Source organism: Papilio xuthus, unplaced genomic scaffold (assembly GCF_000836235.2).
Source record: "Papilio xuthus unplaced genomic scaffold, Pxut_1.1 DF826945.1, whole genome shotgun sequence".
In the NCBI taxonomy this organism is placed as follows: Eukaryota; Metazoa; Arthropoda; class Insecta; order Lepidoptera; family Papilionidae; genus Papilio; species Papilio xuthus.
Window position 1 is genome coordinate 2288370 of NW_013531704.1, and position 23303 is coordinate 2311672.

Consider the following 23303-nt stretch of genomic DNA (forward strand, 5'->3'; position numbering starts at 1 on the left):
TTCTATTGCTATTATACTAAATACGTAATCGAGACTTTTCAAGATGAATAGACATACTAAGTATCAAATCGATGTTTGTAATTTAAACCCTGATTTGATGCTTTCGATAATCTGTAGATATTGATTTTTTTATCTGTGCAATCTATTGCGTACAAGCTCTTTTAGCACAACTTGACATTTGGTTTGATCTTTAATTTCGTAAGAGTTTGTCTAATTCCTTTTATATGTTGTATCTTCTTGCAAAATATAACGTAATTTGTACTAAGTACTTTTTAAACTGTACAATCATTTGGTAACTTGTTAGAGGCTTTAATAGTGTACATAACTTTGCAACAGTATGAACCGCTTAAAACGACATCGATTAAAAAAACATATTGGTTATAGTGACTTATGAACAATATCGATTTTAAACTGTCAAAAATTAGCAAAAAGTTATGATCCAAAAAAATGTAATCAAAATTCGAACGTTTTATTTTTTAAGGACGATAGCTTTGAGTTTTTTTTATAGTTATTATATTAAACATTGCATTTAAAAGCCAATTTTCAACACTATCAGTTACGACCACAAAATAAGGCCGTTGCTGTTCATTAGCTGGCACTTTAAATTACGGTAAGTAAATTATATTTTTGACAGAATCTTTACTATCGCAGCTACATAGTAATGTTTGTTCAAAACACAATTGGATGTCCGATGATTCTTGGTCATATGATAATTTCTAAATATACATTTGTATTGTATTGATCTTCAAAGTAGGCGACGTTAGCTATACGTATTGAGACTGGCTTAGAATACGCAATGGACTCAAGGCGCGACAACGGCCGCGAATAGAAAGCACGTGAAACTTACATATCGCACGGATTAAATTTGGTTAAATAGTCAACGAAAGTGCTTTCCTATTGAGTACACTTGCACTTGTCAATTTGTATTACGTTTTAGTTGTAAAAGTATAATAAGTAAAATATATAAAGTAAGAAAGGTTTCCTTGTAATATTCTAATATCCTAAGATATTTTTTTTCTAATATGACTTGACTTGACGTAATGAGGTAAAGGGCGTTCATAGTGTGCTGCCAGCTTGTTCTATCTTGGAGTCCCTTGCTTATGTCGTCTTTTTTAGCCGATTTCAAAAAGGAGGTTATCGATTCCTCCGTATTTTGTTGAATAAGGATCAATGTAAACAGTACATTAATTTTCAACGCATGCATTTAGGTTAATGCACAATTATCGTTATCCAAATATAGGTAACGAATTAACAATAGATGTTGATCCATCGAGTCTGTAATCACGTCTAACACATGAATAATTAACAAGCTGACACAGCGCGAACAACGACACGTGTCTAATTCCGTTGAAAGCCCGATCGCGTGGTTTTATCAGTTGCCACAATTACATCATGCGATTTGACGCTCTCTGCTTAAATAGTGTTAACACGATATTTCCTGTTGTTTAATCTCCGATAAAGAGATTAATTACTTTTGTATTTATATGTTTACTAGCTGTCGCTCGCGTCTCCGTTCGCGCGGAATTTAATAAAAGCTTAGTAATTACCCTAAGTGTTCTACATCGATGCATAATTTCATCATCATCCGTGCAAACGTTCTGGAGATACCTTAACAAACATTCATTCGTCGAAACAATCGTATTTATTATATAAGTAAGTATAATAATATTTTAAAGAGAAGATTAGAAATCTAAGCCCTTTTATACGCAACGTAATTCTTCGAAACTAATATTGTATCCGTGCATCACGAGTACCGCATTGCGCGCGCTCCGCACCAACAACTTTGAATCATCAACGCGAGTCGTCTATTCGATACAGGCATCGAGCTTGTCAATTGTATAGATTAGCTCCACCATTTTTAAAATCGCAGGGACTTTTCTTACAATGGTCTTGACAAACAGGAGTTTAACGAAGACCACTCTCTCTTTTTTATGTCGGAAGTGGTAAACAATAATTATTAATTTTAATTTTGCTACCAGGACTTCATATATTTATGTCGGCACTAACTTAAGATATTAAAAGAAGTCAAAGAACTTCGACGTTACTTGCAAAGTTCCGACATAAACTTTTCGAAGCATGTGCTATATAGCTTCTAAAATTTGAATTTATCAAGTAATTTGGATAAAGTTCCTTATAAGATGTTGAAAGTTTTCAAAGCATGTTAAGTTATTTATGCACATCGATGGTCAATATAAACTTAGTTAAGTTGGTTACTAAGTAAATCTTAAGTTAAATTTATGCATCTAATTTTGGAGATATTGTAAAAATAAGTACTTAACAACGCAAGCTATGCATTCGTAAATATCATGATCAGCTCGCCACTGTGGAGCTCGGTCTACCTTAAGTTAGGGGTGACTAGGTCTTATTCAAGTAGGGGTTGTTGACATCAGACATCTTTGAATTTCTTCACAAATATGTGCAGGTCGCATAACGACGTTTTCCTTTACTCTACGAATGTCAGATTAATGTACACTTGTCTATCAAAAATCGAAAAACACATTTGTACATGGTGAGATTTTAACCCACGACCTGCAGATTACAAGTCAAGTGTTTAACCTCTGAGCCACCGACGCTCTCTCTTTGTAAATATAGGAAAAGTTAATAACAAGTCAAAGCAAATTCTAGCATTAATTTAGTAGAACTTTTTTCATTTGTTTACTTTTTTAAGCGTTTAACGTTTTCTAAACACGGAGTGCATTCATTTGTATTTCGTGTGAAAAGGTGGGAGGTAGAGAATTCTTTGGTCGCAATGACATTTACCGAGAGTGCTGCTTTGAATACTAATGAACTACGCTTTACAAACTATTTGAACCCTTTAAAATTCCCTTTACACACAAAATGTTAGGAAGCTAGTTTTTTTTTAAATTTCGGTAATTTATTTGCATTTACTATTTATCGTGTTTAATTATGTATTTTAAGTTTAAATAATCTACACAACCGCTGCATGGATCTCGTAACATAGTCTGGAAGTATACAAAGGCTATTAATTTTTTTAATGTAGCGCGTACGGTGTGTACAGTGCCAGTTAGTAATGTCATAAAAATCTCATCATCATCATTAGCTCACCATACGTCCCCACCGAGGGGCATGGAGCCTACCCTATGTGTGTGTATGTGTGTGTGTGTGCGTGTGTGTGTGTATGTGTGTGTCAATTTTAGAGAAAAGAACCTTTTTAATTTAAACTCGCTTTAATTTGAACATTATCACTAAAGGTTATTCCACTTAATTAACAATTATAATGTAATTTAGATATGCATTTAATTGTTGCATTAATGTACTTACAAGCAACGGAATTGAACGATTACAATAACAGGAATCAATTACATTTTATCTAAAACATCGTAAACGTTAGAAACTTATTGCGTTACTTAAAAGGTTCATAAACACGTATTCGTATTACCGTGAAATAAAAGATTGTTGGAACGTGATTGTTACTAAATAGCCGTATCAGTTTAATACCGTTCAATTTTAACGTGGTTTTACACAGTATGAACTGAACAAAGTCCTAGATTTAAAAAAAAAATTGTACATCGAATCGCCAAAAGTGAAGTCGGTATATGGTCGTCGTGGGGTCAAATACTGAGATTAAATACATATTGTGAATCAAACACTAACATAAATTTAATCTGACAGCTAAAAGTAAAATTAACCGATTATATCAGACTGGCTGACGCTCGCGACTCGGTTCTCGCGGAATAAAAAAAAACATAATTAATCGCCTATGTGTTCTACCAGACTATGTTCTATAGTTATGCCAAATTTAATCGAGATCCGTAGAGCTGTTCTGAAGATATCTTCTAACAAACATCCACCAATCCATTCATCTCTATATATTCATCTCTATATATTCATCTCTGTATATTTTTATGTGTACTTTGTTTTAAATAAATTATTATTATTATTATAAATTATTATTATTATTATCTCTACATCCAAACATTCGCATTTATACGAGTAATACTATTAAGATTAATTTCACCTACCATTCCTTGCCAAATAAACTGTCGAAGGCACATCGTAAAATCGTAACCTAAGTGTACCATACGATTTTAGCTCTTACGGTTACAACTTTGCCACTATGGTATATTTTAAATTTGTATTCACCGGTTAAAATTTGTTTGGTTTGTCTTACCCAACGTTCTGTCCTTTAATTAAAATATTTGTAATGCCATTGTGTACTCAAGTGCTTTAACATGGCCCTTGTTTGTGGAATGTGCAAATATTGCTCAAAACTTTCCGTCCGAGGATACATTCGAGAATGAGGAATACATTTTACAAGTTGGTAGCGATATTAAAGTAAAATTAGATTAAATTGTGATTATTAATTGTCTGTGCATTTCACAATATAATAGTAATTTAAAATCAAAGGCCTTGGCGTCTTATGTATAAATAAATTAATGTGATTGTCGTTTGTATGGTCGTGTGATAAGTGATAGGCTTGGTCTGGGGACGGCTCCAGTGCCGGTATGCGCACTAAGTGAAGCGTAGTCGGATGGTAATTTCGACTATTTAATTAGTAATCTCCGACATACATATGCAACTTATCACAAGAATAAGGTATACATTAACCGTGGGTTTCTGATACCAAAATATTTATTACTGTTTTGTCAATGATAACTTTTATACTGAGATTTTAGTCTCAGAAACCAATAATTAGACGAACTTACAACTAGCTAGTTTGATGCGGAACCGTCTATAAAACACATACAAATGAGACGACATGAATAATTAAAAAGTTTAGAAATATGTTCATTGTCCTATCAACACTTGTATTGGATACAAAAGAATCAGTTTAAATATTATTAAGTTATACAGTATATGTAAAATACGTTTACGAAACATATGTGATTTCAGGTGTTAATTGTTAATTTAAAATATTAAACCGATATTTACCTGTAGATAAACAGTTTAACATTCAATTTAGTTTTTCTATAATGGACACATATTGAATCTCTCCATTTTCAACCTTAAATTTGGGCTTGATTGAAATATAATGATTACCTTTTATAAGTATTGCAAAAACTTTTATGAGTAAAACAAATGAATAACGATTTTTGGCTTAATCACTATTTGCCTAGTACTTATTTTTATTTTGATATCTCAGTGAGGTTAGACGATTTCAGCTCTACTTTTTCTTTCTTTATTTATATAATAGCTGTCGCCCGCGACTCCATCCGCAAGACTCTATCATCAAGGAATTATAATAATACACTTAAGTGTCTTCCAGGCTGTGTTCTACATCTATGCAACATTTCAGCGATATCCATGCAGCCGTTCTGGAGATACCTACTAACAGACAATCATCTAAACATTCGAATTTATAATATTAGTAAGATTTTGAAACTATAACAACGGTTCGCGTTAAAACATGAAATGGTAAAGAAACGAATAAAGCGAGTGATTTCAAAATGGTAGCTATTCGATTTGATTCTTGCAGAGCGCGCTGGGCAATAGAATTTAAAATTGGAACATTAGTAGAGGAACGTTATCGATGAATACGTTAGTTGAATTTAAATAAAATGAAGTTTGTTGACTACGTAAATTGATTCTTGAATCTCGCTTTGCTTTCGATTCGCTGTCTTTAGCTGCAAAGTGTTAAGTTTATTTAAAGAAATTAGCATGTCTTCGAACTTGATTTTTACGATTTTATATTCATTTCCTTCCTATTATCTGTAATCGTGTGAACATTTCACAATCTTATTTAGATATTACGTGACAGTGATGCCCCACTATGACTTTTATTTACCTTTCTTAAATCGATTTATGCCTTTGAGTGTGAAAAATATAACCTTTCATTCTTTTTTGCATTTGAAACCTAAAAAAGTTAAGTCATAAATGTGTAGAACTGCTAACCTATTTATCAATTATCATGACTTTATGTATAAGATAAATTACTAGATAAATATAATTATAAAACTATTTAAGATTCAATAACCGTTCGCTGTAGAGTTCAACCGCATTTGCGCCATGCATTCATCACTCAACTGTGCGTCGTCAACGGCGATGATCGTATGGTCCAAGTGTTGAGGGTAAGCGTTTAACGAAAATTATTTAAACAAAAAAAAACATAAAGTATTAATATACAACATTGACACGCATTTTATCTCCAGAATATAAAGAACAAATATCTTTCTACAGTAATATAATGTAGTGGAAAGATTTGCATATGTTTTTGGCGAATAAACTAACAAACTCGACCAGATTCAATTTATTTAATTATTAAAAATAATTACTAGTATTAAGCCGAGGCAACCTATTAGGATTTAATAATATTACCACAGGCATATAGTTCATTAAACTCCTATTAAGTTTTGTGAGTCTATTTTGCAAGGATATCATCAGGACGTCTAGTTCTGCATCAAAAATTACTGTATTGTGTTACCGCTGGAATCTTATCACTTGCAAGCAAAGTCAATGCACTGAATTATGAAACAGATCTTCTTGCATAATAACGATATTTTATTCTTACCATGCTTTATTTATAGTTTATGTGTAAAAGAGTATAATATTTTGTGCGATGTTGTATTTTTTTTAATTTCTAAATATTTATTGTTAGTAAATTAAGCCACATAATTCCGTGAATACATTAGCTTATAATTAAAAACAATATTTAAAAGCTTTAAGACTTTGTGTGAGTATTGAAAAAAAGTGGAAGAAATTAAATAAAAATCCAATTATACAGATAGTATAATACCCATTGTATTTGGAAAAAAACAAAAAAAAGAAAAATAAGTGAAAATGTAAGCAGTAAATCGAGGTATTTTTTTTTTGTTACGATTATTGTCGTGGCTATACACAGCTACAATTCATAACCGTTGAGTTTCATCTCGGATGACATTACCACCAAAGCGCGACGGCTAAGGGACCGGAATGTTCTGATGAAAGATATCTCGGCCGATGTAATTCTATAGTTGCACTTTCTCCGCTCCTTTCAGGCCATCTGATCCTTGTAAGGCGACGTCAAGGTACCGTATTTTGTTCATTGACTCACTGTGAAACAGTTTTCAAAGGCACCTTTGTTTTGTTTTAGTAAGCCACCAATTAGTGTCAGGTCAGATGTGGGTTGCGACTTTCTTATGTCAATCTAAATGTAGATTGTAAAGTCTCTGGTATTGATCCTGTTCAATAAAAAAATGAAATTAAGAACATATTTTCTAATGCTGTTTGACAAACCATTGACCTGAATATTCTTCATTGTAACGTTCTGTAGATGCTAAGAGTTTATTTAATCTCTTATAACATTTGCCTATTTGAATTCTCTACCCATCTTACTATTATTATAAATGTCCGGAACGGCTGTACGGATTTTGATGAAATGTATCACACTTGGAGAGCATAGTCTGAAAGAACACATTGCTTACTTATTATGATTTTTTTAATATCGCACGGAGGTAGTCGCTGGTGATAGCTAGTAGATAATATAAAGCCTCGCCCACACAACTGATAGGTGCTATAAACACAACCGCATCCGTTATTTTGACAAAATGGCCGCCGATCGACTCGTCGGATCACCTTTTACTTTCTTTATTTTCACTTTCATTGGAAGTAATATGTTGTATTACGTTACTCAATTCAGTTGTGAATAGTTATGATAGTTAGCCGTAGGCAATATTTATTAAATAAGCCTAGTTATATAATTTAACAACTTTTTAATATTACCAGAGTGGATGATGTCATATTATAGCTACAAGTAATATGAACAAGTTTTTTACCACGTTGTACACTAGACCCCTATTTTTTCTTTTTTAAACATATGTTTAGTGTAAATAATCTCACCAATACAATAAAACAATGTGTATGTGACCTTTTTAACTGTAGTAAAACTTGTACTAAATTATTATTTTATTTATTTTCAGATTACAAAAGACGTCAAAGCTTCATTCGTTTATCAGGTAGGCAATAAGTTTTATCATTGATTACGCAATTCATCAGTTTATAATCTCACTAGACATATTAATAACAGATAGCAAATAAAGTTTTGAAGAAATAATTTTATTCGAATGATATTTTTTTTTAATTTCAAACGTTGATAAGGTAAATGGTAGAACTTTGTTTTGTATCAAAATGTCAAGACCATTAGAGCATGTTCATAAATCTGAAGATGACCGATCCATTCTCGACTCATGATTAATTCTAAATTAATTATTACTAAAGGTCACTGTTAGAGTTATTATAAGCTGTATATATTTTTACACGGAATGTTACAATACATTTTATATGATTTTTATGATTTCATTATTATACACTTATGTACAATTTATTATGTAATATTCTGTTATCTATTTATAACAGTCACAGTTATATGACTTGGTAAGAAAACGTGAAACTAAACTTCAAAAGGGCATAAGCGCCCTTTGAATACAACATCCTTATCTTATTGTAGCATTATGTTATCCTGGCTTCTGTATATATTTTTTGCTAAACTATATGAAACTCATAATATATTCTGACATAACATTCATCATCATCATCATCAACCTGCCCTTATCCCTATTGAGGGTCGGCACAGCATGTACTACTCCTCCATACATCTCTATCAGCCGTCATATCCGAGTCTACCCCCTTCTTACGCATATCCTCTTTCACACAGTCATTCCATACTTTTTTTGGTCTTCCTCTACCCTTGTAGCCGTCCACATTCAATCTCATTACTTTTTTGCTTATATCATCATCATCCCTTCTCATAACATGTCCAAACCACGCTAATCTTTTACTCCTCAATTTCTCGATCACTGGCGCTACTTTCAAACTTCCTCTAATATACACATTCTGACATAACATTGTCAGAATATAATATGAGTTACATATTAGCGGGTACTGTCCCCGGCACAGTGGGCGTAGCACTAATATTTATGACAATCGCCTTCATATCGTCATCGTCATGTCATGATTAATATGAGATTTTTGGCGTACTCTGCACCAGATAGGCTGCATAAATAATAAAACAAATTTAATCGGTAACAATCCGATGGGGATTGTTAATAATGTATTTTATAAAACTACGATCGGTCTTATCGCTTTGAAATAAAAGAATACTAATTAATGAATATAGTCTTCATAAAGATTTAATGGAGTCTGACGGGTAAGAGTTTTTAATGAGCCTGCCGGGGCCGGAACTGTGTCACTGTCAAAGAAACTAATAGAGCTAGAAGTCGATTTGCATAATTTATTTGCCCATACATAATTCAAGCGCTAACAGAAACAATATCATCTGCTATTCAGTGGACTCGATAAACGCCGTTAATGAAGTCTGAGTTATCTCAAAGGTATCGAAGGTTTTAATATTGAATTTTGCAATATTGCTTCTTGTGCATGAATATGGATCTTATGTGTTCTAAATTGCTTGTTTTTTGGAGATGTGATTAATTTAAATAAAATTTTTGTAGTAAAATTTGAATAGTAGTAACGTTTTAAGAAACATCATACGATTAATCTTATTTCTTACTAATATTATAAATGCGAATATTTGCGTGAATGTCTGTTAGAAGGTATCTTCAAGACGGATGCATAGATCTCGTTGAAATTCGGCATTGATGTAGAACATACTCTGGAAGAACACATAAGCTACTTATTTAGTTTTTCTTATTTCCGCGCGGATGAATTTACGGGCGTCAACGACATTGTACTATATAGTTTCAAGTAGACATGCTCCTATTTTTCTCATTCTATGGAATATATCCAAAATATAAACTAAACATTTAACTTTCTACATATTATGCATGAAATATAATAACGAGTTATACTATAACCTTACGAATTGGTTGGAGAAATTTGTTAACAACGTGTATCAGAATTGATAAATCGCGAGGAGGCTTGCAATCGATTGCTATGTTGTCCAAACCAGTCTGTCACGGTGAAATCTGTCCTAACTGGCTTACCACGTGTTGCTTTCTCAACGTATAACACCTGATAACACGTTATATAACGTTAGAGGTCTCGGTCAGTCAATGTCCGTATCCATAGAAAAAATCGATTTAGTTGTATCGATTCGAAACCGATTTCGGAATAATTCGAATTTGACCTTGCACGTTTCGAATCGATATGTTTCACAAGCATCTTTTGTTGTGACAGAAAATTTTATGCCTGCTATTGCATGAATTTACCGGTTAAATCGGAGAGTTTCTACAATAATATAGAAAACACTACAATATTATAAATGCGAATGTTTGGTTGAATGGAAGGATGTTTATTGCAAGGCATCTCCAGACGGGTTGCGTGGATTTCGCAGAAATTTAGCATAGATGTTGAACATAGCCTGGAAGAACATATAGGCTACTAATTAAGTCCGCGAGAACGCAATTGTCGAAACTTATTGTCGTATCCTCTGAATAGAAATTTTAGCTAGGGCTATATCCCCTGTGTCCCGTAATGTTAGTAAAAAGTACACGAACAAGTATAAAACAAAATTTGCGATTGTTTAATATCAAAACTTGTATTTCAAGTACGACTTAGGCGAGAGATATCGACAGTGTAGGCTTTTAGTTTATGCGTTTTGACACCCGTCAAATTATAGTGTTTGATAATCAAATAGCAGAATAATCGATTTGTTATTTACCATCGATTGTAATCGATTACTGTTGTCTATTACGATAATGGATATACGAAATATTTGCTCATATTTTGCAAGTTTAATTATATTAGTACTGGTTTCTCAGATAGCATACAAATGTCAACACAAGCAACATTTTACATTGATATGTAGTTATTTTATAAGTGATTAGCGTGGTATTCAAAAATTCATCCAAACATTCGTATTTATAATATTAAGTAGTAGTAGAAGTACGATTTCAAATCAGTGTAGCTACTGTTATGTGTTTTTTCACAATTTGTTACAGTTTTGGTAAGAGTTGGTCAAAGATTTAGTCAAAGATGATTTAATTTTTTTTAAATAAAAAAGGTTAAATTATTTGGTCGCTCGTATAAGTTTAGTTCAATTATCTTTAACTCCTATTGTATTTTGCTCATTCTATCATAAGCTCTTTTTTTCTTAAATTCAGTTTCTATTTCTAACCTTGGATATTTTTTTAACAGAATTGTTTGATGTAAATAAATCGAAATGTTGATATTTTATATTAATATTATTGTGTGTTATGTTATATAGTATATAATAGAAATATAGATTGTTATCTGGTGACACGTCTTGTGGCATATCAAAGCATTTTTGCCAGTTGTTGGCATTGGCACGAATCTTAGCGATTACTTGTAAAGGTCAATCGCGGACATTTCGCAATTATTTGGCACAAACAAGTGACATCTGTTATACACAAACTTGTTATTACGTGTCTGCAAATTTTTCCATACACATGTCATCTTTTTATATCTGATTGTATGATTATGTATATGAACATAAATAAAATGTATAATATTTGAAGGTTTTCTTTAAGAGCTTAAAGAACTGGATTGTATATTAATGTTGTATTTTTGAATATCTTTATCTAAGTCTTTTAATTTGCAATTACCTATACTAGTACTAGCTGTCGCCCGCAACTTCACCTCTGAGGATTAAAACATAGTAAGTAGCCTATGTGTTCTTCCAGATGGTATCTATATAAAATTTCATCCAGATCCAAGCAGCCTTTCTTATACTACTTTATAATGAACACCCATCCATTCATCCGTCATAAATTTCGTATTTATAATACCTTATTCATTTATTAAACTTATTTTTAATATATTACATTTCATATAAAAAAAAATTACAAAATATATTATATTACAAATAGAGCACCACCGGCTGCGGAGTCCCATGACTCAAACAACCAGTGGTCAGGGCTGCAGTGACAGGAACCTTCTCACGATGCGTGCGGTTTCTAGGATAACTGCCTTTTGTATCAGGCCCTTAATCCAACTGTTTAGTGAGAGCTTCTTAAGCATTTATATTATTAGTAACATTGCGTTGACATGTATTGGTCGTTTCCTTGGTTTAAAATTGTATTAAACTGTTGAAAATTTAGAGTTCGTCTGCCTAAAAACTGTGTTAGTTTCTTCACGTTAACAATGCAATAAATATAAATAAATAGATATAACTCATAGTATATAGATATTGTTCTGTTAACCTCATTATGGTAGAGGTTAATGTACGGTGAACCTGAAACATTGACAGCTAATTAGGGGACGACATATTTGTTAATAGAAATAGAGCTCATTTGTGGAAATTCAATTAAGGAATCAATCAATCAATGGCTGCGTCACTACTTGATGTATTGTGGGGATCGCGGCTAATTTATTGTTATGTGTTTATATCTTCGTCGGTGGCTCAGGTGTTAAGCACTTGACTTGCAATCTGCAGGTCCTGGGTTCGAATCCCGCCATGTACAAATATGTTTTTCGATTTCCGATTTACATATCTACATTTATCCGACGTTTTTACGGTGAAGAAAAACATCGTGATGCAACCTGCACATATCTAAGAAGAAATTCAAAGATATGTGTGAAGTCAACCAACCCGCCCTGGGCCAGCGTGGTTGACTATGGCCTAATCGCCCTTAACTTAGGGTAGGCTCCGAGCAGCACAAATAGGGTTTAACATTGAAAACTAATCTCGGATGGATCTTTGTTAGAAGGTATCCCCAGAACGGCTGCAGGAATCTCGCTGAAATTTGGCACAGATGTAGAAAAAAGTCTGGAAGAACACATAGGCTAATTAAGTTTTTTAATTTCGTGCAGACGGAGTCACTGGCGAAAACTAGATATATACAGTGAAGAAATTGATATCAAATAATCGTGCTATAATATAATTAGGAGAAACATTCTTAATTCAGCAGTTGTCTAACTTTTCGAGAGGAATGTTTTCGCATGTCATTTTAAAGGTTTTAATTCTTCGATTTTACGTTGCCCCAATTCCATACCGTCACGGATCCGTCGAAAACCATTGAATATCAAGGCTTTCGGATATCCTTTGGTATCATATATCGCGGCGTGTACTAATTGTAAACCCATAGGAATATAGGTCTTATGGAATTGAAATAAGGTGCATATTCGTTACGTTACGTTCAAGAGACGTACGCACGAATGCATCGGACCGTGAGTCCGGTGTTTTGTACCCCATACCTGTACTACTGGTGTTTTTCCCTCACTATTCCCAATCAGTAAAGAATGTTAATGAATTAATTAATAATTTATTTAAAATGATTTCATCTTACTAATATTATAAATGCGAATGTTTGGATGAATGAGTGTTTGAAGATATTTCGACAACGGTTGGAAACACATAGGCTACTATTTAAGTTTTTTTTTATCCGCGGACGAAGTCGCGGGCGACAGCTATGTTAGACATTTTTCATAGGATGGCTTGTTTATTACATTAGTATATTCATACTGCGCAAATTCAGACGTTCCAAGCGAACTATTTCACTAAAGACGTCGGATTTCGACAGCTTTATCGAATATTAATTTCCTATTAAATGTCAAAGGAAGGTCTAACCGCTGTATCTATTGCACAACACTATTAAGAGACAAATTAATATGATAAAATTACTGTATTCAAAAATCACCATTCAACGTTTGTGATAAAGTTCAAATTGCCGTGTACTTACTGGTTGATTAATATCGCTTTGTTTTCAAACAATAAGCGAAGTAATAATATCTGACCACAGATACTCGTGAAAGTCGTAATTGTTTTTTTTATTGTTTTTTTTAATGCCATTTACTTTAGTATAATTTGCTTTATTCAATTTACAGTATGAAACATAGATTATATTATATTTTCCAGGGATTTAATCTTACTAATTTTATTAATATTATAAATGCGAATGTTTTCATGAATGGAAGGATGGATGGATGGATGTTTGTAAATAGGTATCACAAGTACGGCTGCATGGATCTCGCTGAAATTTGGCATAGAACATAGTTTGGAAGAACACATAGGTTACTAATTAAGTTTCTTTTTAATTCTGCGTGGACAGAATCGTGGGCGACAGCTTGTTTAACCAATACATTTTAAATACGGACCTCCATTAAATACTAAATAAAATAAGTATAAGGCTACAAATTAAATTAAAAAAAGTTACAAAACCAATTTGCGTATATCAAGTGTCATGTACAAAATTCTTGTATAGCAATATATTTTTCTAATATAACTTATCAAAAGAATAAATCATGTAACCGAATGTCTAAAAACAAATTAGAGTGCCAAAAACATGCGTTATACTACGAAACTGCTAATAAATCATGTAAAATAACTTCTAGAAACTTCGCCTTAGGTTTGCATAGTGACAGTAACTTATGACAGTTTATAAATGATGCTATTAGTAAGTTTTTTGGTTGTTTGAAACATGTTTCCATTCAATTATACAAGTGTAATCATAAGTTCAGTTTGTATGATAAATTACCGCATAGTTTTAGTAACACATTACGTAAATTACGTTAATCTTACTAATATTATAAATGCGAATGTTTGGATATTTGTTAAAAGATATCTCCAGAACGGCTTCATAGATTGCGATGATATTTGGCATATATATAGAACGTAGCCTGAAAGAACTCATAAGCTACAAAGTTTTTTTTAACACACAAGTGCACGCTTTATAAAAAAATAAAATTTTCATTTTTTTAACTACTAGCTGTCGGTCTCGTCTCCGTCCGTGCGGAATTAAGAAAAACTAAATTAGTAGCCTATGTGTTCTTTCGGACTATGGTCTACATATATGCCAAATTTTAACGAGAACCGTTCAGCCGTTTCATTCCGGTGATACCTTCAAACAAACATTCATTCATCCATTTAAACATTCGCACTTATAATATTAGTATGATAGTGAGAAGTAAGATTTTAGATTTGCACTTTTGAATTTAGAATTCTTCATCCTATGTTATGCAAATAAAGTTTAACGTTTGTCATTTGGCAACCGACTAGTAATACTAACACGAAAAAAAAACGGTGTATTTCAAGTTCGTGACTGAGGTATTGGGGTCGTTACAGGCCTTGTATTTATTTTCGTATGCGAATGAATGCTAATAACATTTGTTATATTCAAGGACGAACCGTTAAAATAACGAACGGGCGGAAAACGGTTCGCACAAGTCAACGGTAAATTAAGGACCGATGTTTGAACAACGAAAGGTTTTTACGTACAGAATTTCTAGCAAATTTATTGTTAGAGAAAATATTTTTGGTACTCCTGAATTTTAATTATAATTTGGATAAGCCTTTTTCATTTAGAATAATGAAAATAAAAAAATATATATATGAAACTTTCGAGAGCTTCTTCAAGAGCGTCGGTGGCTCAGTGGTCAAGCACTTGGCTTGCAATCTGCAGGTAATAGGTTCGAAGCCACGTACCATTGTGTTTTTCGATTTCCAATTTACACGTGTACATTTATCCGACTTAATTACGGTATAGGAAAACATCGTGATGCAACCTGCAACATATCTGAGAAGAAATTCAAAGATATGTGTGAAGTCAACCAACTTTCATGACATTAAAAAAATAAAAGTTAAAACCTTTTTTATACTAGTCATTAATGGAAACTAATGCCTCAATCATTTTCATCATCATAGATTTTTTATAGTATGTGAATCACGAAGCGAAGAATTTCTAGGAACTTCCAAAATCTGACGTTGCATATCGAGGGAATCCCAAACAAATAACGATAAAATATTCTACGTGGAAAATATTATTTCCTTTCTAATCTATGCCAGTTTTATTGAAGTAAATATCCTTGGTTGTCATATTCCCAAAATGTGAATTATATTGTTTTCAAGTTAAGAAACCACACGTTGCGAAATCACGCATGACAGACCAATTTGTATAGCGTCGCTAATCAGATTGTTTGTGACACGAAGTAACTAACATCTTTACAACTTATTGACATACTGTATGTACTGTTAAGGTTTTTTATATGAATAATTCATTAACCTATTTATATTTAAATGTGTGTAACTTTTAAGTAATTAGAATATTTGGTGAAACTGTTTTCTGAAGAACTTTTTGTTATATTCTTTTTCAAATATGTGGTTATGAGTTACTGAAACAGATTTAACAATAACACACAGTTTTAGACATAAATATCTTAAGACTCATTTGTAAGAAGAAGAAGTTTTTACGGTAAAGGAAAACATCGTGATGCAAACTGCACATATCTGCGAAGAACTTCGAAGATATGCATGAAGCCAACCAACCCTCACTGGCTTAGTCACCCCAGGCTTACGGTAGGCTCCGAGCCCCTCGGTGGGGACATATCGTAAGCTGATGATGACAATTTTGATTTAGTATATTATATGATACTAAATAATGTTTTAACAGAGCCATAAAAAGGTGTAAATTTGATTTTAAACCGATGAATATTTATGAATTATTTCAAATAAAGTGGTCAATTTGAACTTGTTACCTTTCTACCTTAATACGAGGTCAGCCGTGACCAAGGCGAATTCCTCAAACTAAATATTGCAAAAAGATTGACCGTTGTATCTGGAACCATTTGTCGATGTGATACAATACTCATCTAGTATCTTTTTAAATTGGTCGATTTAATGTAGCCGCATTACAAGTAATATAGATTTTTAAGTAGTATTTTAAGTGGTTTGTACACGGCTCGTAATTTTCAGACCATGAAACGACTTCAGTGGAATTAAATTGAATGTTAAAGAATAAAACGAGCTTAATTTCAAGTTCAAGCGGTTATTTCCGTTATGCTTTTAAGTTAAGGAATAACGTTATGTGTATGTTTATTATAAGATAAAAATATTTTTAGTACATTCGCGAAATTATTCACTTAACTAGGACAATTTTTATATACTAGATGCCGTCCGCGACTCTCGACAGAATAAAAAAAGTTAACGAGTAGTCTATGTGTTCTTATTATGTCCTACGTCTATGTCAGCGTCATCTATGCAGCCATTCTATAGATATCTTTAAACAACCAAACATTCGCATCTATAAAATTAGTAAGATGGAAAATTGTATCACCTTGTACACACTTGATGCAAGCTTTTGACTTTTACTTTGGCTTTAGATGTATCTTGTATATAAAATTCTCGTGTCATAATTTTCGTTCCCATACTTACCCAAAACGGCTTGACCGATTCTCATGAAATTTTGTGAGCATATTGAGTAAGTCTGAGAATCGTCCAACATCTATTTTTCATCCCCCTAAATGTTAAGGGTAGTTCCCTAATTTTTATTTTATTTTTTATACAAGAACGCGGACGGAGTCGCGGGCGACAGCTAGTATTACATAGATCTTAACAAATTTAATCCTATTATATTGCTTTTAGTTTTGTTATTATTATCGCTTGTGTTAATTTAAATAATCTTTCTGTATAGAATTGTGCATTTATATGTCAACCATGATGTCCACATTCAAAGTATGAAATGAGGTACTTCCGAACAGGAAACATGATAAAACGTAGACCCAGCTTAATACGACCTTAGTAACTTTCTCTGTCAGTATATAACATAATGTTACCATTATAAGTGCATTAGCCGGATTGTCGGGAATCTTCGCGGTCAACTTTAATGTTACCCGGTTAGAAACTAAGCTTTAGAGGGCATTTGCATTAAGCGACATTAATGTTGCCATACTAAAGTATAAAATTTTAATGGGAAATTTAATATACGGAATTTATTGGTTTATTTTATGTTTCTATTACTTTAACTGTTTGTTAATACCGAAGCTTATGTGAACATTATTGTTATCTCATCTTATTCAAAGAAAATAAGAGAGACAACAAATTGTTTTCGAATATGCATTTTGTTAGTTGAAAACCATGGTAATTTAAGTTTGTTTTATTTGTAACAAATACTTAGTACTTAATAACGGAGGAAAATTAAAAGGAAAAGGTTAGGAATTTCACTTATAACAACATTAAGTTAACAAGTGTCAAAAAGCTTTTAGTATTTTCTTTTCTTGATGGTTTTAAAGTCATATCGAATAAGACCCAACCAAAATAGAATGAATGATAAATGTGACATTTTTATTCTAAGAAAATTACATTATTATTAAGTAATATTTGTATATCAAAGGATATATTACTAAACCAAAATAAACTGATATATAAACACGGCTAACACTCACGTATATACGTCCGGTGGCGGCACGCTGTGAGCGACGGGCCGCGTCCGCGAAATCATACCAGTGCCACTCATCCTGATGAAGGGCCCCCGATGGGCTCGAAACTAGTCGGTGCCGCCACCGGACGTATATACGTGAGTGTTTAGCCGTGTTTATATATCAGTTTAGTATAATGTCTCACGAAAGTTTGAATAATTTAAAACCAAAATACACTAACAATCAAACTTGGACAAGCGAGAAATTTTTATAAACTAAAGTTAGAGTTCCGACAGATGACCTCCATAAGCGAGAAACTCGGGTAAAAACGAAATCTCTAAAAGTGAGAAAAATATCGCTATCCTTTGGATTCTCGCTTTTTTTATAGGAGAATAGGGCAAACGAGAAGCGGTAACACCAAGATGTTCATCGACATCTGGACATCTGTAATACGAGAGACACCGCAGATGCGTTGCCGGCCTTTGTTGTTGATACGCTCGCTTCGACTACGACTGTATATCAAGCCCTTCAATATTGCATTTCAATATAAGTAATACATTTTAATAAAAGTGTAACAAATAATGATTTCATTGTGTTAAAATCAAACTTCCAAAGTATGTGCAAAGTTTACGAAATGCAGTTATCACGATTTTAACATTTATGATATCACAGGGGGGGAGTTAGTGTGGCATTTATCTGCATACCACTCGTGTCTCAAGCACTAATCCGTTTACAACCTCTAAGGATACTACTGAGATTCGCTCCGTTTAGTATAATAAGAAGTCATCCAAGTATTATATCGGATCGTTGATTTTTTATTACAGAATATAGGAAAGGTAACTTTCATTCGTTGACTTAGTTATTATTACAATTAATAATTTATGTATTTATTAACCGTTGATTTCTGAGATCAAAATCCATGTCAAACATATCGTCATCTCTTTTATTTTTTGACAAACAGATAAAAATGTTTTAAACCGGGTCTCGGAAACCCACGGTAAGTGATTAATAGTTATATAATTTCAAGCAATATTGATACTGAACTAAATGTGAATTGTGACAGGGTAATTAATAACTTTAACTATGACGCTGTGAAAGAGATATTAAGACAGACGGACAGAAAAAGAACAATAACTACTGAAAATAATTTCAATCAAATATTTTAACATAAATGTAGTTTTTTCCTTCATCTTTAAAATGCAAACAAACCTGGAATATTACAGAACATTAACCTAAATACAGTATGTTTAAATAACATCGAAGTATTGAATACAATAAAATTGAACATTATCGAAATATTGTACTAAGAAGTAAATCGAATAGTTGTTATAACAACTTACAAAAACATGATTGGAATGAAAGGCCGAAGAGCCAAATAAGTATTATCAAGAAAATGATTTAAGACATTGCGTATAAGGCCAGTAATTTCCGTAAAGGGCTAACGAAATGTCGATCTGACCGTTCCAAAAGGAGTCGTAAGTTCGCATTATGTCACACGTTAACTCTTTGACTTTTGTCATAAATGAGAATACGTTTATAAACTTTGAATCTCAGACGTTCCAAGTTTATGTCAAGTTTAATTTAATAACTGTCAAGTTGTCAAGCTTCTCTGTCATTTAAACATATCCTATTACTTTTAATTAATCATATAAGTATACTTTAATGAAAACAATATTCTTCTATTTTTTATGAAATAACTTTAATAGGTACTTTAATAGGTAACACGCTGTATATTAAAAGATATTTCAGTTTGAAACAAAGCAGATATAGTTTTTTTTTTATATCATAAGGTGGCAAACGAGCGAGCGGCCACCTGAAATCGCCGAAATAGCGAAATGACCGTTGCCCATAGGCATACGCAATTGCATAAGCGTTGCCTACCTTTTATCGACGGAGGAGAGGATGCACAGAGAGAAAATATTTTCCCTTACCATGCATCCTCTCATCCGGAAAGTCTAGTTCTGCTCCCCATCCTTTCCTTATATAATAAGAAAAAGGGTGGGAAGGTTAAGAGGACTAAATAAGTCCTCCGGGACGCACACTCATCAGACGAAACGCGGAAATGCTTCCACTACACGCCTGTCTTCTGTGTGGTCGTGGTATTTCACCGGACGAGCCGGGCCAATTCGTGCGAAGATGTTAAAGCGGGCTCTACCACTGTTAAAGTTTTAAGCTTCGGTATTCCAAACTAGTTGTATCAAATCGGTTTAGTTTAAAAAAAATAATCCATACTCTTTGTAGCATTAAGGTTTTCATGTTCTCAATTCACGTTCGAATTTGCGTGTGCAAATGTTTGTTAAGAAATAATTTCTCTCACATATTCAGTCATTTAAGGCCTATTATGTAAGGTTGACAGCTTCCTTTCGCTTCACGAAATAGTTTCAGTGACACGCAAACGAGTTATTCCGAGAACGTATAATAATTACGTTTAAACTTTTCGATATGTTTTCAACTAGCTGTCGCCCACGATTTCGTCCGCGCACTTAAAAAGAAAACTTGATTGGTAGCCTATGTGTTCTTCAAGACTATGTTCTTTATCTGTGCTAAATTTCAGCGAGATCTATGTAACCGTTCTGGAGATACTTTTTAACAAACATCCATCCATACAAACATTCACATTTATAATATTAGCAAGATTACATGATATTGAAATAAATTTTATTTAAATTACTTAACACTTATTACCAAAAATACTTTTTTGTAAAAAAAAAAATTATAGGAGTATTTACAATCTTACTTCTTACTAATATTATAAATGCGAATGTTTAGATAGATGGATGGATGTTTATTTCAAGGTATCTCCGGAACGGCTCAGATGATCTTGATGAAATTTGGCATAGATGTAAAACATAGTCCGTAAGGACACATAGACTACTAATTATTTTTTTTTTTTAATTCGATGGAGGATGGAGTCTCGCACAGCTATACATATTATTTACCCATTTAACATCATTTACGTGAAGTATTAGTTAATGTAAAGAGTGGAAATAAAAGACTAAAATATGATTAGTTTATACATATGATCATTTATGTCAAAGATCTCACGGGCACCAAAGAAGCGAAAGCTTACGTTTTAATTAATTGCGTCGTGAGTCAGTTGAATAATGTCGTTATACTTTCATACACTATTATGTACGATTACACTATGAACGTGCGCATGCGCAGTTTTGTGTTACAGTTTTTGCGCAATTTATACCACGTGATTATAGTTCCAAATGCTCAGTTTAGATTCAAATCTGCAAGTATTTTGGCTTACATAATACGTAACATGATTGAGAACTATAATTATCAATGGTTTTATTGATTACGTGGTTCTCGTATGTATTTATTACCAACATGTTTCAATTTAGTTGCGATGAAAATGTAGTACAAAAGTAATTCTAAAAATTTGCACTACATTTGATTTATTAATGCAAATATTTTTCCATAAAGTAAACTAATTTTTTATCATAGGTCGCCAAACATCTTAAAAAACTAATATTACTAATGTTTGAATGGATCGATGGATGTTCGTTTGAAGGTATCTTCAGAACGGCTGCATGGATCTCGCTGATATACGGCATGGATGTAGAACATAGCCTGGAAGAACACATCGGCTACTAACTAAGTTTTAATACGATAGCTAGTTTATAATACAACTTTATTGTGTATAATAAAATGAATATCGTTTAAAAATCTATTATTATTGAACTAAACTATAAAACGTTTGCTTATATCAGATTTGTAATTGAACGAAATTGCGCTGTATTTTCACTTAAGTTCGTTAGAAAATAACATTTACGTAGTTGAAATATCGAAATGCTGTGTTGTGGTGGGAGGCTGAATTGCTTTCATCGCTTGATGACGGTTGACAGCTCACTTAATGTACTTTTAAGGTAAAATAAATGACCAATGCGTGTATAATATGACACATATACGTCTATGTCGTTATTTTTATAGTAATGTATTAGAATTACCTTAAAGAACACATACATATTTTGGATGGCACTGTTGGCTTTTTATTTTCGACTGTGATTGATACCGTAAGAATAATATTGATTGGAAAAGGCTTGGATGGCCAGTGCAATATCGCGATCACACAGAAGACAAGCGTTAAGTGGAAGCATTTCCTCGTTACGTCTGATAAGTGTGCGTGCTGAAGGCCTAATTTTTGTTTGAATGGGAAATGATGAGAAGGGGAAGTGGAGTTGGTGGAAGAGGAAACGCATGGAAAGGTGAAATTAACACTTTCCTTACATCCTCTTTTGTTATTTAAAGGTTGGCAACGCATCTGCAATTGCGGATGTCTATGGCCAATGGTCGCTTCGCTATTTTAGTGAATTCAGGTTGTTGTTTGCTCTCTTTCGTAATAGATACATAAATAACTATATAAATTTACGACCTTAACTTAGGCCTGAGAGCAAATGCCATCTATTGGTTGTTTCTGAAACGATAAAAATAATAAACCTTATTGATTCTTGACGAACTACCAAGATTTTTCTATGAAACGATTTAGACAAAAAATGTAAACTTTTTTTGATAAAAGAAAATTTGGCATGAATTTTTAGAGAAATTACAGATATAAGCAAATAAAAACTAATCAATATAACAAAGTAATTTGTTTTATAGCTTAAAAGTAGAACTTAATTTCTATTCACGGATCAATAAAATTTCATACTTTTAGTTGCCTTTTCTTATATTTTTATTATAATATAATGAAAAAGATTTTTTGTGAACAAAAACAGCATCGCAGATAGAAAGTCAACTTGTTAACGATCATAAAACAACTTGAATGTACCGTTTTTAATTTAGATTTTTGATCTACACTACTGTTTCTTCATCTTATTTGCCAGTTTCAAATCTCCTAGTTCATCAAAATCGGGCAACGCATCTGCGGTTCTTCTGGCATTGCAGATATCTATGGGTGTACATGAATACATCGTTCCAGTTGCCCATAAAAAATCGATATCTAGGGAGATGTATATTTTACAATTTTCGCTCTTTTAAAACCTGATTTTGCCCTAAAATTCGTAAATTTATTTCAACGGGGTAAACAGAAAACTTTGTTGTCGTACTTATTTATTTCAATCTTGTTTATTTCGTAAAAATTATATGTGAATCATGATTTTTATAAACTAGCAGCAATAAAATGGAAACAAAGAACCGGAGGTGAAACTCGTTTGCCTTGCACCTAAGACAAATATCAATAACATTTTGACATTTGCAAATTCATCCTTATGCATTTTAAATGAATTCAATTTTTATTTTTTTGTTCGATCAATAATTATTTAATAATTTTAAACATAACATACAAAAGACAAGGCAAACCTTGGGTAGAT

The 23303-nt window shown here is 32.6% G+C and overlaps 1 protein-coding gene across 2 annotated transcripts in view; it reads left to right on the forward strand.

Moving 5' to 3' along the window:
- The window catches only part of RhoGEF64C (Rho guanine nucleotide exchange factor at 64C), a 100266-nt gene that overhangs the window by 23469 nt on the left and 53494 nt on the right, over positions 1-23303 (forward strand). Inside the window, exon 2 of one of the 2 annotated variants that reach the window (XM_013316830.1) lies at positions 7857-7892. The exons of the other annotated variant lie outside the window; for it this stretch is intronic. The gene's annotated coding sequence lies outside the window, so the exon portion shown is untranslated. The remainder of the gene's footprint in view (positions 1-7856; positions 7893-23303) is intronic. 2 annotated transcript variants of the gene reach the window in all.